The 16,735-nt window shown below is 38.3% G+C and overlaps 1 long non-coding RNA gene across 1 annotated transcript; it reads right to left on the bottom strand.

Moving 5' to 3' along the window:
- Positions 1-13,707: 13,707 nt before the first annotated feature.
- LOC121878862 lies at positions 13,708-15,911 on the bottom strand. The gene is made up of 3 exons (XR_006091241.1): positions 15,818-15,911; positions 14,407-14,471; positions 13,708-13,894 (listed from the first exon to the last, which is right to left on the bottom strand). It is a non-coding gene; the product is annotated as an uncharacterized LOC121878862 (long non-coding RNA).
- Positions 15,912-16,735: the final 824 nt, after the last annotated feature.

Genomic DNA, 16,735 nt, shown 5'->3' with positions numbered 1-16,735 from the left:
GGACAGCATCGCTCCCAGGGCCCCAACGAGGGACGACGGCGCCTCTAGGTATATTAATACACCCTGTACCTGGACCCTAGTGGCAGGAATGTGGACTGAGGACCACCATATGTACGGTAATAACACAGTAAATATAGTTTATACCTTTAGAATAACTCAAGAGGCACTAGAGTGTGAAGTAACAAGACAATCTGTGACCAAGAGGAGAGAGTAAAATAAACTTACAGGACATGACATAGTTTCCCTTACCAAAGTGACTCTCTCTTAAATATTAAATGCTTATAAATTTTATTTAAATAATTGAGTGAACAATTGGTAAATTTCTATTTATTTTTAACTAGTAATTAGCAAATATAAATTAAACCTAAATAAATAAAGAAAAATAGAAATATATACAGAAATAAAGGAGAAATAACAAAAATATCCAATATTACCAAAAATAAAAATAAAATTCTATATAAGACGGGAGGTCCATCTTGTAGAAAGATCAGAAAAACCCACAATAAAAACTAATAAAAAAAGATGGGGATCATCCTTGTAGTGACACAAGGGTCATGGAGGGACTCCCCTAACATATAAAGGCCCAAGAAAACATGAAATAGAATAACTTGGCTTGACTGAGACCGGCCTGGTACTGCACCCTCAGAGCTAATGAGTTTAGGGGGACAATACCAAACCTGTGTACAACTTGTAAGATGCAGTTCACTGATTAAATATAATAGTTACCCCGGCGACGTTTTCTGTGATCAAATATAATAGTTACCCCTAAAACCTTCCTCTCATCAATACCTTATTCCTCTTCTTTATCCTCTCATCAAAATCAAAACACAATCCTTTTTATTCTTCTTGTTCCTCTCATCAAAACCACAAGGAAATAACACAAGATAGATGGAAGAAACAAATTTCAAAGTGTGTGGGAATGGTCCCTGCTGGAGGGAGGCCTTATATAAAGTTATCAAGGCATTATTGCCAAAGTACACACAGTGACAAAATTTACACAATTTAAGATAATTAATAATATAATAGAATATTTTTATAATTGTTAGATCATTAAAAACTAAATTTAATGTAAAAGTTGTTCCTTTTATAGAGGGTGAGAGGGAGCCGTGTGTCATGGCCTCCTCCATGTAAACAAAGCGGAGAAAAATATTGTGAAGAAAATTGGTTTGTGTTGGTGTAATATTGTGTTGTGAGGACTCATTTGGGTTTAGTGTGAATGATAAGTGTGCAGGGGTGAGAGAGAGCCTTATAATAGTTGTGAGAGACTTGCTGTGTAGGCACGGCTTATAGCACTATTTTACCCTCACTTATATATCATATTATTGTATGGCAATAATTATTATTCAATATATTTACCAATGGTTTTACTGTATCAATTTGACTAACAAATTATAAATATAATATAATATCTTGAAGGTTGTAAGGTTCTTGTAATATACTACATATTATTGTAACACAGTAGAGATAGGAACACGTAAAGGAAGATAGAACATGATTAAATTAACCAACAGCTCAACGTTTAACAGTTTAGGTATAGACTAAAAAATGTTTATCTAACCTAACCCAATTCAACCTACATCATTATATGTCCATAAGAGAAGTGGGACATCTTGGAGTATCACAAGGGAGATAATGATTAAGCAGTGTAATAATGCCCACAGCCATCCTGTCCACAATCCCATTAAAATCATAGACAATCTCCGCAGCTAACGGTCAAATACCCTTTGGATATTTGGCCAGCCAGCACAGTCAAATAACACCTTCATAACTTGTACTGAGCCATTATTGGGTAGTGGTGGTGGAGTCCCTTAGTACCACAGTACTGTGTTTATATTTGATTCATATTATCCACAGTTGTTCTGTGGATGATGTAGTATTAATGGTGCTCGCCTGCCTGCCCAAACGCGCCTGGTTTACGGAATGTTTAGTGTGCGCCCTTGATGGCCATCCCAGATGCCAGCGGCGGCAAAATTACCTACTTAATATATATGTACCGTATGTATTGTATATGAAAGTATATAATTACCGAAACCCCAACTCCAACTTAACCAAACCCATGCACTATACCAAGATCTGGTTGGTTAACAAACCAGCAACTAAAATATCTCACTTATACAGTACTTAATTTGTGACAGAAATGCCATATAATAAAAGTGTTTTAGAATGATCAAAACTACTGATTGCAACCGTAAAATTATCAAAATTCTTTGGGTGGCAACAAATGACATAATATCATATTAACTAATAAAATTGACACAACTTCTTAATTTAGTTATAAGTACCAGTATTTTTTTCGCTCTTCTGTAAATACGAACATAAATCACTTGTAGTTGACAGGTCATGAAGGATGAGGGCAATTATGGGGTAAAACACAGTGAAGAACTGATAGCGTGACACTGAAATGATGTCTCTACGTGCTTTGTATGCAAAGAAATTAACTATTTACTGTAAACAATCTGCCCAAAAATATGACATGGCAGCCTGTGTTGTTGTCCACTTTAACCAATAAACACTGACTCCGGTAATACTGAACTTAACTTGTCAATAAATGACAGAGCCTCACATTGGGGGTTTTATTACCATAAATATAGAATTGATTGAATTTTTCTTTTAGGCTTTACTATCCAGATTCATGAGTCTATTATCTCCACAAATCCCTTATTTATTTTTTCGTTTGGTTTAGTAGGATCTTAAACCTATTCTATGCACATTATAAATTGTGAGAATTATATTGTTGGAATCAAATCCCATAATATGAGTTTAAATACATTTCCAATTTCTTTTGAGTAGTATTGGTTAATGAGTGAAACTTATGTTCTTATATTTTATTTTCTCTCCGTAGTTATGACTTCGTGTTGGCGTTGCTGTTTATCAAATCGTAAATTATCTGCAAGACCCATTGTCAGATTTTTACCCGGTGGGGGTGCCTGTTCAAGGACCAAGAGGGCCAAGATTATTTATTAACGACTCTGCCATATATGACATTATTAGTTGTAATTTCTATAATGAAACCATTTGCATATAAAACCAATTATACAACAGAACACTAACTTTATTTATGACAACTAATGACCCAGTTCACAACATTTTATGTATACTGTATATAAATTCATAAATTATTAAACTAAACACACATATATGTAATGATAGTTTAAGTATATAACATTTACAGGAAAGAATTATATAAACTGAAGTACAGCAATGAACAACTGAATGTAAATTAATTTTTCTCAAATAACCAACAAGACAATAATGAAAACTGATGATGTTTATGAAAAAATGACAACAGAGAAATAATGAGAAAATATTCCTTCCATTAATAACATCTATATACACAGTACTGTACTCATTATGTGATAGTGATAATTAACTCAATATAATTTAATTTTCCTGCTTTTTCCTCCAAGTTCAATTTCTGTGTAAGGTCTGCCCAAAATACAGTCAAGACCAGCTTACTTTTTCTACGGTGAGTCATTGAATGCCTATATTGTGTAAGCACGTGACAGTTGAGAAGGAGTGTTCACATATTGCAGTGCTTGTACCGAATGTGAGGGCAGCCGCATAAAGCTTGTGTATGTGAGTTAATCCATTTCAGAAAGGATATGATATCTTGAAATTTTCACCAATGTTTTTGAGAACTGGGCAATAAAATTCTTCAATAAGTCACTTAGTAACATGACATTCACTTACCAGAAGAGACGACTCAGTGTCGACACCTATGAGTTTAGCCAATGGGACAAGATTTTCCGGAAGTAATAAACAAGTCTTGGATTCTGGCCAACGACTAGAAATGACTGTAAGTAATCTCATATTATGCTCACCAAACTCAGCATTGAGTTCACCAAGGCAGTTATCTAAAATATTGTAGTACAGTTGATGATGTAAATCAGCTTCACTATCAAAACCATGAACATTAGAATGTCTTACAGTTGTTTTAGTCTGTTAAGTATTGGGGCAGTTTGTGTTATGCTTTTGCTTTTGCTGATGGTATTCTGTAAGGTCGTGATGATCAAGTTTTGATGAGATATTCTCATTGCCAGTGTTGTTCCAGATGTCTTTAACACTACTGACAAGAGATTCAATAAGGTGAATTCTTGTCATGAAGTCAGTCACGTGATTGTAAAAGCTGATCTGCAGGTCCAAGTGTCGGCAGAAATTCCTTCACACGGTATGCAGTAAACATGAATTTTTCTGCATTTTATCTGTTTCAATAATCCAGTTGCCACACTGCTGCATCACACTCATTTTCCTCACATGTATCAAGTACATCCACCAACTGTTTGTGGTTAGCTATAATTGCTGACACAGTGGCCGGGTGACGTGACCACTGCTTGCTTTCCAATAGTATGCACTACTGTTAACCAAATGTAGTGGATGGTTAAAATTTAATTAATTTTGCCACTTACAGTGACCAGATTATTGTGCACCCCATACTTATCCTGTGAGCAGTAGCACAAAAGAATTACAGAGTTGAGGTCACAAGGGGTCTGGATAACTAACCCCAGTGGTCAGGACATTATGACATTGAATGTTACAGAGTATTTCAAATACATTGTTTGTTTTATTTTTGTACATCGAGGGTAACTTATTCACAACTGCCTGAGTACAACGGTGTGAGGCAATATGCCTGGCCACACACTTTGTTATTCGCATTTGCATGAGAAGTATTCAAGCATATTGTGTGTTTGGTTCTATAGATGGGAAATGATATAGCAACTGAGTTCAAAAAAGTGGATGCAGTCTTAATATATCGGCTATCTTGCCATTTAGAGATAAAGTGTTGTCCATTTCACACACAGTGTATTTGGACCTGTCCGTAAAAGGTTCTGTCTTCACACAGTCAAGGACGTGGTATTCCAGTTTGTGGTCATTTGTTTGATCACACACTTTGCATTTAGTTTTTTTCACATCTGCTTGAGGGATATACTGCCAGAGGTACTTATATCCTTATCTTACTTTAGCAGTTCCATTATCTTGTAATCTAGTGATCTAGTTCCCTGCTCCATATACATGTTTCACTTGATACTTCTCATCATGGTAAACACTGTATTGACTAATGCCTGTTTGCACTTGTCTGCTTGCATCAAATTCATCAATCTGTTCTTGCCTAGTAACAGTTTTAAGGGTTCTTTTTGACAGGCCCAAATTGTGTTTAACAGTGTCTTTGTTAGACGCGAGTTTGGCGAGGGCATCAACTCTGTCATGTTCTTTGAGGCCTGTGTGAGAAGGGATCAACAACAGTTTGATCTTGACACCTCCATCAACAAGGTCCACATTTGTGTCTGGCTTCACAGACAAATGCGTGACAACTTAAGTTAAGAGCAAGCAGGATAGAGAGTCAGTGATGACGAGACTGTCGGTGATGGTGATTTAAATAAATTTAATGGCTGAAAGTATGGCAACTAATTCTGTTTGTAGAATGAATGCCCAGTTGTTAATTCTAATTCCTTTCTCAGTTATATTTCCATTAGGTTGATCATAACCTAACATCTTCATTTGCACTGAAAAGTGAGATAAGTCTCCTACCATTGGTGTTAGTGGTGGGGTCTTTTTCTTCATCATATAGATTACAGCTCCTCCCCGACTTACGACCTCCGACCACCCGGACATTCGACCGCCTGGTGTCCAGAAGACACACATCTGTAGCACACATCTTCTGGGGCCTTGCATTTTTTGGGTGGGTGACTGTACCGCTGACACTTGAAGCATCTGGTCTGTCATGGCACGTAAGATCTCACTCAGACGGTGTCCCATCCCAGTGTGACCGTCTCTGGAAGTTTGTGGAAAAATCCAACTAGAGCCGAGGTGGATTTTCCGTCGGGTCTCTTAATTTCTCTCTGCGCGTCTATTTCTTCTTCTATGAGTTCTTTAATATCATTCTTGTTCATATGTTATACTTTGGCGTGGGAAATAGCTCCCCACACCTTAACGGGGCCGTCATCGATGACATTAAACGTTGCTAAGTTGTTTAGCCTGTCTCCAGTCACCGAAGGTGAGGGAGGCTGAGGACTGTGTGGCACTTCTAAGAAGTCAGCAATGACTGGGAGGCATAACCCTCTCACATAACCTCCAGTGTGACCAGCCAGGAACTCCTGGTTAAGTAGCCACTTCCTTTTTTATCATGACCCAGTTTGTCTCCAGCAAAGTAAAGGAATACAGATGTAAACCTTCCTTTTTTCTCTCTCTGGTGTTATCTCTATCAATACAGTACAGGCACCATCTACTTGTAGAGGTTTTCTATAAGTATATGCTGTTGTTTCTTCTCTAAAACACTGTCTGCTGTACTCGAGACTCCAGTATTGGTGGGACTGTGTTGGCTGATGCATGGCTGTGTGCTCATGATCACATTTGTAAATAACTGACGGTCTTAATTCATATGGAAACAAGACTTTTATCAACAAAGTCATTTCCTAAGTTTTGAATATATTCTATCTCAATATGCTGTAAAAAAATTTGGAGAGTGAAAATGTTTTTATATTCCTGGGAACTGCCATAGAGCGGGTACCCCTACCAATGAGTTGTTCCAATGACCTAGATTGGAAACTTGATCCACCAGGACTGCCTTTGGGTCTGTTGGTATAAACACAAACTGCTCCAATACTTAACAGTGACTGAAACAACTGTAAGACATTCTACTGTTCATGGTTTTGATAGTGAAGCTGATTTACATCATCAACTGTACTACAATATTTTAGATAACTGCCTTGGTGAACTCAATGCTGAGTTTGGTGAGCATAATATTAGACTACTTACAGTCATTTCTAGTCGTTGGCCAGAATCCAAGACTTGTTTATTGCTTCCGGAAAATCTTGTCCCATTGGCTAAACTCATAGGTGTCGACAATGAGTCGTCTCTTCTGGTAAGTGAATGTCATGTTGCTAAGTGACTTATCGAAGAATTTTATTGCCCAGTTCTCAAAAACATTGGTGAAAATTTCAAGATATCATATCCTTTCTTGAATGGATTAACTCACATACACAAGCTTTATGCGGCTGCCCTCACATTTGGTACAAGCACTGCAATATGTGAACACTCCTTCTCAACTGTCACTTGCTTACACAATATAGGCATTCAATGACTCAAAGTTGAAAAAGTAAGCTGGTCTTGACTGTATTTTGGGCAGACCTTACACAGAAATTGAACTTGGAGGAAAAAGTAGGAAAATTAAATTATATTGAGTTAATTATCACTATCACATAATGAGTACAGTACTGTGTATATAGACGTTATTAATGGGAGGAATATTTTCTCATTATTTCTCTGTTGTCAATTTTTTCATAAACATCAGTTTTCATTATTGTCTTATTGGTTATTTGAGAAAAATTTATTTACATTCAGTTATTCGTTGCTGTACTTCAGTTTATATAATTCTTTCCTGTCTATGTTATATACTTAAACTATCATTACATATATGTGTGTGTAGTTTAATAATTTATGAATTCATATACAGTATACATAAAATGTTGTGAACTGGCTCGTTAGTTGTCATAAATAAAAATAGTGTTTTATGGTATTATTGGTTTTATTTCCAAATGGTTTCATTATAGAAATTACAACTAATAATATCATATATGGCAGTCGTTAATAAATAATCTTGGCCCTCTTGGTCGTTGAACAGGCCCCACCACTCGGCTATAAATCTGACAATGGGTCTTGCAGATAATTTAAGATTTGATAAACAGCAACGCCAACAAGAAGTCATAACTAGGGAGAGAAAATAAAATATAAGAACATAAGTTTCACTCATTAACCAATATTACTCAAAAGAAATTGGAAATGTATTTAAACTCATTATTATGGGATTTGATTCCAACAATATAATTCTCATAATTTATAATGTGCATAGAATAGGTTTAAGATCCTACTTAACCAAATGAAGAAATAAATAAGGGATTTGTGGAGATAATAGACTCATGAATCTGGATAGTAAAGCCTAAAAGAAAAAAAACACAATCAATTTTATATACCGGTATATGGTAATAAAACCACCAATGTGAGGGTCTGTCATTTATTGACAAGTTAAGTACAGTATTACCGGAGTCAGTGTTTATTGGTTTAAGAGCGGACAACAACACAGGCTGCCACGTCATATTTTTTGGTAGATTGTTTACAGTAAATAGTTAATTTCTCTGTGTCAAAGAGCGTGGAGACATCATTTTAGTGTCACATGATCAGTTCTTCACCGTGTTTTACCCCGTACTCTCCGTCATCTTTCATGTCCTGCCCATTACAGGTGATTTATGTTCATAGAGAAGATATAAAAAAATACTGGTATTTATAATTAAAATAAAAAGTTGTGTTAATTTTTATTACGTAGTTAATATGATATTATGTCATTTGTTGCCACCCAAAATGTTTTGATAATTTTATGGTTGCAATCAGTAGTTTTGATCATTCTAAAACACTTTTCTTCTATGGCATTTCTGTCACAAATTAAGTTCTGTATAAGTGAGATATTTTACATTTTAGTTGCTGGTTTGTTAACCAATCAGATCTTGGTATAGTCCATCTGTTAGGCTAGTATGGTTTAGATTAGGTTATATATTCTATACTGGTGCAATCAATACAGTATACTTATATACTAATGCAAATTAATTACATACACTGTACACTCTTGTCCTATATGTTCGTAGGAAATGTCAAATTTTCCCCTAAAATCAAAACTTTTTAATTTCTAAATTTGTACCAAAAAATTTCAAACAATAGAATCAAATCTATATAACATTTTACATCCATCAAGCATAATTTCAACTTCCAAATGCTTGGTGGTAATAAGTGAAATTTTACCATTAATACTACATCATCCACAGAACTACTGTGGATAATATGAATCAAATATAAACACAGTACTCTGGTACTAAGGGACTCCACCACCACTACCCAGTACAAGTTATGAAGGTGTTATTTGACTGTGCTGGCTGGGCAAATATCCAAAGGGTATTTGACCGTTAGCTGCGGAGATTGTCTATGATTTTAATGGGATTGTGGACAGGATGGCTGTGGGCATTATTACACTAGTCATTAATGCTTAATCATTATCTCCCTTGTGATACTCCAAGATGTCCCACTTCTCTTATGGACATATAATGATGTAGGTTGAATTGGGTTAGGTTAGATAAACATTTTTTAGTCTACTGTATACCTAAACTGTATCATAACTGTTAAACGTTGAGCTGTTGGTTAATAGATTTATAATTTAATCATGTTCTATCTTCCTTTACGTGTTCCTATCTCTACTGTGTTACAATAGTTTAAAGTTATCAATAAAATAATATGTAGTATATTCTGGGGCCACAAGAACCTTAGAACCTTCAAGATATTATATTATATTTATAATTTGTTAGTCAAATTGATACAGTAAAACCATTGCTAAATATATTGAATAATAATTATTGGCATACAATAATATGATATATAAGTGAGGGTAAAATAGTGCTATAAGCCGTGCCTACACAGCAAGTCTCTTACCTCCTCACAACTATTATAAGGCTCTCTCTCTCTTACACCACCATAATCCCTGCACACTTATCATTCATAGTAAAACACAAATGAGTCCTCACAATACAATATTACAGCAATACAAACCAATTTTCTTCAGAATATTTTTCGATGCTGTGTTTGCATGGAGGAGGGCATGGCACACCACACCCTTCTTCCCAACCACACACACTTCCTCCTAACCACTCCCTCTTCCTCCCATCCACACCCTCTTCCTCCCATGCACATCCTCTTCCTCCCATCCACAAACACTACCTCCCATCCACACACCCAAAAGGTTGGGTGGATGGGAAGGGAGTTGGGATGGGTAGGTATGTGAGTTGGGTTGGAGGGGAGGTGGTGTAGGAGGAGGGTTGGGTGGGAGGGAGGGGGGGTGGGAGGGAGGGAGGGTTGGTGGGTGGGTGGGGGTGTTTGGGAGGGAGTGTTGGGTATAAGGAAAGGTGTGAGAGAGGGTGAGTGTATGGATGGGAGTGAGGGTGTGTGTGGGGGAGGTCCTCCCATACACACACCCTCACTCCCATCCATACACTCACCCTCTCTCACACACCCAACCTCCCACCTTTAATGTGTGTGGATGGGACTAAGGTTTTCTCATTTCTTTCAGATTGTGCGCCTCCGAGGTGAACGTGTGGCTGGTCGAGAACTCCTCCAAACAGGTAAAGTACTTATGACAATATATAATGTCTATATGCAAGTATTTATGAATGTTATGTTTTAAAGTTTTTTGTATTCCAGGTTTGTTTGTGTGGCTGACTGGACCTACTACAAGGTGCTTCTTGGAGGTAATAAAGGTAAAGTTTTTCAAGTTATAGTTGATAGCACTAACAGCACCGTAGTTAGACGTAGAATGCACAGTAGTAACTCCGCCTTGTTCAGTCGAACATGCCGGTCCCAAGCCCGGATAAAGGAGGAGGGCTACTGCAGTGTTGTATCTACCATCGCCACCTAACAAACTTACATTATAAATTGTTCTGAAAAAGGTAATGTGTTCTGTCAGCAACATAGAAAAAAATTACATATGTACTGTACATTGTGTACTATGTTTTTATATCTTTGTAGATAGGTAATACAAAATAAAGAATTGAATATACAGTATATTTTTTATTTTCATATGTATACACTACACATTTATTGCAATATACAATAACAGTCCAGAAGCTGATACAGAAATACAAAATATCCTTGGTCATATAGCCTGGTTTTATACCTGCACTGTCTAGGTACAGTATATATCAATTTACTGGCTATTCCTGCAGTCTTATGTTCTTAAACCTACATTACCAAATATTAGCACAGAAGAAAATCAGAGAAAACTTGTAATGATTGGCAACATCACTAGATATCTTTCTCCAGTGTCCCAAGAAATCACATTACAGTACCACTACCATTATTATTTCTCGGCAGATACATCAGTGATGGTGAGGCCGTCACATTACCAGCGGTTGTGGATTTCACAATTCAACCCTTATATTGCAGACTCCACATAAGGTGAGTTTATTTCACTAGACCTTAAGGTTTTATAAAGTATCTTGTCAGGTTTTGGTCCTACACAAAATTTAGCTTTAGATAATAATGGAAGTCTTGTACTTTGTGAATAATTTTGGCCAGGCACAGTACAGATATATTTCTAAATTTATCCAAGTTACCAAGTCTTTAGGGGGCCGGGTGGGGGGAGGGGGGTTCATAAGTTGTTTATTACAATTTTACAAGATTTTTTCTTCTATATTTTCAGGTAAAACACTTCCATTCAGCAATTGGTGTGCAGTGTCCAGATTGTCAACATTTAGTAAGTAAAATTCTTACTGTACTTTACTTTCATTTACTGTATATATACAATACTTTCAAATTAATAGTATGTATGCAATAAAAAATGTTCTTTACGGTCATGGCCGATGAATTTCAAAATGAACACGAGACGCCCGTTCTCCCGGTAAGGTTGTCGAAATCCTTTGTCCGAGGCGTCTGTGACTTAAATGCATTATTTGTGCCATCTGTGGGTATCTAGTAGTTTTGATTACATGTACCCAATAGGGCATCACATGGGCATTAGTTTGTAACAGTTGTACGTACAATGAATGGCACTTTGATGTCAATTGGTGATAATTATATGTAATTAATGTATATATCATGTTCTAAGTTACCCAGAAGCCATCATGTGGGTGTATCCAAGTTGATCACTTTAGTTCATGTTTCAGGTATAGTTTACAGTTCTACTGTACTTGTGGTTTATTTAGATCATTATCATTCAACTTCGGAATATGAAATGTAAAGTTTATTCAATATTTATTTATTTATTTATTGTTATACACAGACATTGTAGGAGTACAAACCATTACAAACACCTCCTAGTGCAAGTGCCTTTACCAGTGCAAGTGCCTTACCAGTGCAAGTGCCTCTACCACTACAAACGCCTCCCCCGGTACAAACGCCTCCCCCGGTACAAACGCCTCCCCCGGTACAAACGCCTCCCCCGGTACAAACGCCTCCCCCGGTACAAACACCATCCCTCAACAAGCCACCAGAGGCCTTCCCACACTGAACAACAATTACATATTACACTTAATTTTACAAACCACTAAGAGAAATGGATCCGTGCGAGATATTCAAACCTCTCACAATCCGTTTGATTGATGTCCGTGTATCTCGTTGTACACCTTGCTGATACTTCACCTGTGGACGAAAAATATAGTATTATAAAATGGAAATTTTTTGCAACCACAACAAAACTGTGACTACCACTGTAGTTAATAATGCTACTGTACATAATGTATCTTGCTATTTTTAATACTTTGTGTGGCTTTAATCAAGGTTCACTCCTACAGTCTTGAATGCATTAGTACAGTACTTTAAGTATTTTCTCAAGTTTTGCTAAATTATAACAAAAATATTTCCGTAATACTTAACTTTCACATTACACTATTCTTACAGTAGTGTACAGAACACCAATTCTGTTCTTTGTTAGTAAGGTGGTAGTCCTCAAGGTGTGGGATGCTAGACAGTCGTAGTCACCTTGTTGTGTCTGGTCCATCTATCTTGTACACCAACCACCTGCAACATGATTATATTTGTTTTTAGATACTCTACATCTGAATTAATTAAGCTATTTTATATCACAACCAATACACAATATTGAGGTTAACTTGTACTGTATGTTCTTAAATGCACTATTTTAAGTAATATATCAAGTTTTGCTAAATTATATAAAAAAAGGTTTCAGTAATACTTAACTTTTACATTACAGTACACTACCCTTAACAGTAGTGTACAGAACACCAATTCTGTTCTTTCTTAGTACGGTGGTAGTCCTCAAGGTGTGGGATGCTAGACAGTCGTAGTCACCTTGTTGTGTCTGGTCCATCTATCTTGTACACCAACCACCTGCAACATGGTTTGGATTTAGATCAACCTTAATTAGCCTTAATGTATTACTACCAATACACAACATTTACTCCAGAATTTCTTGGAATCTAAACTTGCATTCTTATATATATGTGATATATCCATACACTCAAACACCCTCCTATATCACCTTACACAGGAGCATTGTCCTTCTCACTTTTGGCTGCAGCAGTCTTCATCTAGGCATCATCCCCCACATGCCTTCATAGTACATGCTATTTTTTGCATCACATTTTTAACATGCACACACCATTCACCATTGCTTGAGCACACCACCATCCATGGCTGAGCGCTTCTGACTGTACGAGCCGCCCACTAATACCAGGCACCCACCCCCCACCGTACTCCAGGCCCCCACCCTCATTCGTAATGCAGTCATTCACTATACCTAGGCCCCCACCCCCACTGTAATGAGGCACCCACCCCCCACTGTACGAGGCTCCCCTGCACTGTGCGAGCCCGCCCACTATAAGTACAGAGGCCCCAACCCCACTGTAATGCAGGCACCCACCCCCACTGTACGAGGCCCCCACCCCCACTGCACGAGAGGCCCCACCCCCACTGTACGAGCCACCCACTATAATGCAGGCCCCCACCCCCACTGTAACAGGCACCCACCCCCACTGTAATGAGGCTCCCTGTACCAGCAGTCATTCACTATAATGCAGGCACCCCACTGCAATGCAGGCCCCCACCCCCCACTGTAATGAGCTCGGCCCACTGTACTAGTAACTCCACTCCCCACTGTAATGAGGCCCCTCCACTGCACGAAGCGCCTGCACTGTACGAGCCCACCGCCCAATGCTCCTCCTTTCCAACCCTTCACACAAAGTAAGTCCCTCCTCTAGTCTTACTTCCAGTAGTTTTTAGGGGATGGCCATACTAAGATACACAAGTAACTTACCTGAGGAGGCTGAAGTAACATGCTGGGTGTTACATCTTGCTCAAGGTGTCAGTCACTTCCTCTTCACTGGCATTCACGTACGTCAGCTGTCACCTGCAACATGTTTAAAGTTGTAATTTATGTACAATGAAGATTAAACATACAATTTCCATCTACCACCAGACTACATGTACTTGTACCGTCCCCAATTGTTTACTTAAATACCTTATCTACAAAAGATCTTATTTTAAGTTGCATTAGTGTTAGTTTTCTTAATTCCTCAACTAACATTTACCACAACAATAGTATTGCCAATCATAAGCCTTCATCACCAATTCTGCTACACTACTAAATCTCTCCACACTGCTTCATAGTCAACACTTACTGAATCCTCCCTCCCTTCCTCCCACCCCTCAAGCCCCCTTCCGTGTTCCCCTTGACAACTTGGTCACATTTAGCTTGAATGAAAAACTTTACCAACACACCTGCTCACCCCATATGCCAACACACAAGCCATATTGTCCCCCTACTCTAATTACAACAAGCCACACCCACACAATGTTTAATGATTTCACAAGTCCCACAAGCTTCCCTTGCCTAAATAAAACTCATTAAGTTGACTTTACCTGTTCTGGCATTTTAAGTTATTTCTCCTTAGGTTCAGTATGATGTTACTTCTGGCCAGCTTAACCTGAGGAGAAAGTCAGTACAGTACACGATTAGATTTTGAAAAGGATGGTGCAAAGTACGCAAGCTATTGATCTTTAATAATTTAAACAAGTGAAATATTTTTCTAGCTTAACTTTCTGAATTCATGATCAGTTAACTTGTGGCAAATTTTAAGTTACATTCTTTAATATAATTGTTATCCAATATATAAACTATATAATAGGTAACTTAATATTAATTTGGGTCAGTCTAGATTAGTTACATTTAATCTATGTTAGGCTGATTAGGTTAGTTAATTTGTTAGTTAAAACCCACCTAACAACCAGCTTTACTTACTATTAATCACTTTACTACTACTAATGCTCACTAATACTGTAAGTAATTGGCATTTAGTCCTGTACATTTTTATAGCATTTTATTAAGCTTTCCCAAATCTCTACAGCTAATCTTAATTTAACTCCCAGCTTAGTCTATCTAGACAGTCCACACAGCTCTCCAGAGCCCGTTGTAAAATTGCAGTTTCGTCCAATATGCCCTCGTAGTTTAGAAATTAGTTTATCCTGTGTATTTTGGGTCGATTCAATTGGATTTGACCTTTATTTCCAGGGGAAAGCACCCTCTTTAGAATTATATCCCCCAAAAAAAAAGCATGGAAATCTTTAAAACTCCTTTCTGACATTCTTTGCTCCCTGGTTAAAATAGTGTTAGAAATACTCCAATAAGGAGATCTAAAGGTTGGGGATGGTTAAAAGTCAGGTGCGTACTGGCCTTAACTGCAATAATACCGAGCCCTCCAACACACACACAGTCCTCCAACACACACACACACACACACACACACAGTCCTCCAACACACACACACACACACACACACCCAACCAACCACCCACCCACCCACCCACACACAGTCCTCCAACACACACACACCCAACCACCCACCCACACACACACAGTCCTCCAACACACACACACCCCCACCAACCCCCACACACACAGTCCTCCAACACACACACACTCCTCCAAAACACACACAGTCCTCCAAAACACTCACACACACACAGACCTCCAAAACACTCACTCACACACACACAGTCCTCCAACACACACACAGTCAGTCACACACACACACAGTTCTCCAGAGCTCTACAACACACACAGTTCTCCAGAGCCCTCCAACACACACACAGTCCAACACACACACACAGTCCTCCAACACACACACACACACACAGTCCTCCAGAGCCCTCCAACATTCACAGTCAGCCAGGTCCCACACACACACACCCTCCACTGCCCAGTGTAGGAGCACAGTGTTGAGTGGTTTATGGGCTGACCATAATAGCTAAGATAATATATAAGTAACTTAACTGATGAGGCTGAAGTAACATGCTGGGTGTTAAGTCTTGCTCAAGGTTCTCTCACTTCTCCATTGGCCTTCAAGTACACCAGCTGTCACCTGCAACATGCTTAAAGTTGTAATTTACGTAGAATGAAAATTAAACTTGCAACTTCCATCTACCACTACACCACGTGTACTCACTGTCCCCAACTGTTTACATAAACCATTACCTCCACACTAAAACTATAGCATTTTTAGATCTCATGTTGTTGTCCCGACCTCCGTAAAGTGTCATTAATGCAAGAACGAATGTAAGTGTCGTCAAGACCAACACATGTGGTAACTCCAACGAGAACCAGGCCAATAAGGTAAGAAATAAGGGATTCCAACATATGGTGAGAGTCGGTTAGATTAGGTCCGGTTTATGTTTTTATAGGGTTTTTTTTTTTCATTCGCTGAGCCAATATTTATTTCGGGAAACACCACCAAAAAAATCAATAAAAAACGACCAATTTCCGACGGAAATGGAGGTCATAACCGATCTAAACACAAATACGCTAATATTATTTTGTTTTACTTTCTAATTGTTGTGTGCACATACAAATGGACCTTTTGTCACCAGGAGACAACCAAGGAACCTCCAGGTTACGTTACGTTGTTAGGTTAGTTATGGTGCTTTTTGGTTGTTGACCAATGGGTTTTTCCGATTGTAAAATCCATGGTTGTCCACTTTTAAAAAATTACCAGGAACCTTAATGTTACGGGATTTAATATATACTGTATTCTGAAACGTCTCGCCCTCTAGCCTAGCCTAGCCTAGCCTAGCCTAGCCCAGCCCCGCCCGGCTCCCTACCTCACCTCACCTCACCTCACCTTGCCCGGCTCCCTACCTCGCCTCGCCTCGCCCCGCCCCTTCCGTAGCCTCGCCCGGCTCCCTACCTCACCTC

The sequence above is a fragment of the Homarus americanus genome, unplaced genomic scaffold (assembly GCF_018991925.1).
Source record: "Homarus americanus isolate GMGI-L3 unplaced genomic scaffold, GMGI_Hamer_2.0 scaffold7545, whole genome shotgun sequence".
NCBI classification, from domain to species: Eukaryota; Metazoa; Arthropoda; class Malacostraca; order Decapoda; family Nephropidae; genus Homarus; species Homarus americanus.
The sequence above is the reverse complement of the archived record's forward strand: the minus strand, read 5'-3'. Positions and strand labels throughout refer to the sequence as shown.